Source organism: Schistocerca piceifrons, chromosome 1, assembly GCF_021461385.2.
Source record: "Schistocerca piceifrons isolate TAMUIC-IGC-003096 chromosome 1, iqSchPice1.1, whole genome shotgun sequence".
Taxonomy (NCBI): domain Eukaryota; kingdom Metazoa; phylum Arthropoda; class Insecta; order Orthoptera; family Acrididae; genus Schistocerca; species Schistocerca piceifrons.
The window spans coordinates 492,332,187-492,335,884 of NC_060138.1; the positions used below are offsets into that span (position 1 = coordinate 492,332,187).

At 42.5% G+C, this 3,698-nt stretch overlaps 1 pseudogene; it reads left to right on the forward strand.

Moving 5' to 3' along the window:
* Positions 1-792: 792 nt before the first annotated feature.
* On the forward strand, positions 793-967 carry LOC124720849 (annotated as a pseudogene).
* Positions 968-3,698: the final 2,731 nt, after the last annotated feature.

The window sequence follows — 3,698 nt, forward strand, 5'->3', positions numbered from 1 at the left end:
TCAGCGTTGTTGTGTCACAAATCTCAGTGGAGCAACATCTCTAAATTCTCTGAATCAAGTGTTCAAGACATTATCGAGAATATTTTGAAGAACAGCAATACGTGTGCAAGGCTTGTTCCACATATACTGAATCCCGAACACAAAAACAAAGTGTAGTATCTGTTCTTACCAGCTTAATGATGGCAAGGTCGGATACAGAACACACTGATATGCGATGTATTTTCTTTAGTCATTGGTCTCCCAATGCCCGATTATGGTGAAGCTGCAGCGGCGGCTCCGGAACGTGGCCGGCCTTGCTGTGAGGGCAGCAACCGCTGGTGTTACTGCCGGACCTGCCCTGCATTGAATGGATGCTTCTCCCTCTTTTTCTCCCGATTTTGACTGAGGGTTGCGAGATGCTCAGGCCCCATCTGCCCGCTGCTCGATCGAGGGGAGGCGATCTGGAGCGAGGCAGATGCAGACCGGTCTCGTGTGTGTCCAGCCTTTGCTGTAGACACCGGCGGCACAGTTGGTAGCGACATATGAACCTTCCACTCTGCTCGCTTTCCTTTTTTTTCCCCGGCGAGCTACGTCTCGGTTTCCACCGGGGCTGAACACAAGATTATGACACTTTCCATCTTGGCCAGAACACATTTCTGGGTCACACCAAGATCTTATATTCCTGAGATAATTCTTAGTTACGTCCGCCCGAAGTGTGATGCTGCGGTGTATGGCAGGCGCAATTGAGCAACACCTTCGCGGCTGTTTCCAATCTCTACCGAATGTGAGCCTTTCCTAAGTCTCTTTCCAAGTATTACCTCAATGACTAAAAAATCTGTTCTTATCAGCTTAATATCTGATACGTCCTGCATCGCAGGACCAGAATATTAAACTCATTTTTGGCTCATAACAGAGTGCTGGGGGCTTGCTCCACCTCTGTCGCGGGTTGGTCCGGCATTGCAGTACCGCCGGAATCGGCCCACCTAAAATTAATTAAAACACAGCCTGAAATGGGTTAATATTCTGCAGTGATCAGATATTCCGCTGGTAGCAAAACTTGTAGTTGTCGATGTGCCCAGTAGTTAGCTGCTTACACATCACGTATTCTTTAAATTAATTTAAGATTATCGTAAGTATGCGTGGGCTCCTGCTGCGACTTGATTGAAATGAAAAATGAGAATAGTTATTTTCTAGGGAAAAAAACCACCACCAATGTTTACATGACTTAGTGTTATCAATACGAGCCCGCAGCAAACGAGAAAGTGCAAAAACTCGCATGAATTGTCAACGCTTTGACGACGTAACAGCCAATCAAACCACTGTGACGCGCAAGCTAAACAACAAAACAACAAAGACTTTTCTGATAGTTTCACGCGGTTTGTATGAACTTTCTGTGCGTTGTACGCAAGTGGGAAGAGACTATGAGAACAAACGAAACTATTTTTTCTTCTTATTAAACCAGTCTCAAAACTTTCTGAACTGACGTGGCAGGCAGAAGGCACTTCTGCTGTGTTCTAATTGGAGCAGTACCTAAAAAAAATTTTTTTAAGTCCATGGCCAGACCCAGAAGACTCACGATGCCACTTGACCACTGTGTCATCCTCTGCCTTACTGTGTACGGTATGGAGAGGCATAGGGTCAAAACACCACTCTTCCGGTAGTTGTTGTGTTTCCTTGAAACTGTTTCTTCTCATTCAAGTAGTTAGTAATTTGGCGTCACGATGCCGAGTGAACACACAAAGGAAATATCCCTGGCAGTAACAGGAATTAAACTCAGGATCTATGGAAGGCAGTCACACCTGCTGACCAATACGAAGGCAGGCTGCTGGGGTACATAGTGAAACGTCCCCCTAGAAAAATTTATGAATGACTGTGCTGATAAACCTCTTGCATTATTTGCTTTTCAGACAGTTGAGCAAAACTGAACGTACTCAGACGTTACTCTCTTTACTTATTCTGATCAACACCAACCTGACACACAATATTTTTAGCGCAACACAATCTGAATTTTAATAATCCCTACAAAAGAATGGCCCTGACTAACAATAACCTACACCTTTCACAAATCACTTACCTCACAAAAATCTTCGTTACTCGAACTACTGCAATACAGCGAGCGCCACTTCTGCCAGTTAAATAAAAGATTCAAACTACTGAAGGCACTAACTACTGATAGGCATAGTTAGCAAATAAAAGATTTTGATACAGAACAAACAATGTATTTACCTTAATAGTGTTCAAAAGTCATAATATATATAGCAGTTCATGACATCCATTCTTACAAATGTACTGTTTCTGATGGACACATGTCCAGATCATCCGCTCTCAAAAATCCGCCATCTCTCTCCCTACATCCACCACTGCTGGCGGCTGACCTCCAACTGCGCAACGCTATGCGCTGTTAACATCCAGCTGCCCAACACTACAATAGCCAACAACAAGGCAAACCAGCCATAGGTTGCTCACAGCACAACCAGTGATTTTCATACAGAGCGCTACGTGGTGGTGGCGTTACCAATATAAGAACCTAAACAGCCTGCTTACATAGCCCCCATGCTCCCCACAAAAATTTTACAAATTGTTTTGGGCACTGGCCAATACATATTTGTTAAAATTTTTCACAATTACAATAACAAAGAAATCAAATGCACACACTTATTGATACAATGTTGGTCAATAGCTAAAATTTTCTCACAGTCCATAAAGACAGTCCTGATCGTTCATCACAGTAAAATTGCAGTGTTTTTCTCAAAGTCTGAGCAGTAAAAGAACATGCACACGGAAGTAGTGGATTTCCATGCAGCCTTGAAGAAGTAGTGTTGTCCTTCCAATGGAAAGACAGTGCTGACTCTTGACATGCAGACAGGAAATGGGCTACAACAGAGCAAACCCACCACAGAGTCAGCCGAAGTTCTGAAGAATATTGGTAGGTAGGTCATCACAGAGTAGACCCACCGTAGTCCTGGCAGAGATTACGGTATTGGTGGGCCACCAGAGGTGCAGACCCACTGCAGTCCTTGTAGAAATAATGGTATTGGTGCGCCATCAAAGATTCAGACCCATTGTAGTCCTTGTAGAGACGGCCAGCAGCCATCTGTTGCGACTGTGCAGGTGCACAGTCACCATCAAAGAGTCTTGCAGAGAATATAGCAAGTCCATACACGTGATGACTAGGTGTTGTGTGATGTCCTTAGGTTAGTTAGGTTTAAGTAGTTCTAAGTTCTAGGGGACTGATGACCATAGATGTTAAGTCCCATAGTGCTCAGAGCCATTTGAACCATTTTGAACAAGTCCATAAATCACCACTTGTGCACTCACAAAATTTTTGGAATTAACCTTAGAACCAGCAATGCTGTTCACCAGTCCCTTGCTGAATTATCAACACACGTGCAAACACCAACAGTCCCTACTTCTCACATATTGTCCATATACTATGACCAACAGAAACGTGTGCAGTTAAATGTAACTTACAAGTTACTTAATTTGATGAACTAGTGTCAATTACAATTTTATAACATGAGAATACAATACAAAAGGTACAAAATACATCATTAAAGAACATAACAATACAGATAACATTTGTAGTAAAACAGGCTTTACAAAAAAATAGAAATAAACATGTACATCAGTGTTACAAGAATTATGACATAAGTACATACATAAAAGATCAGAATAACTTTTGAAACATCAACTTCACACATGAGCATTAAAACAAAACA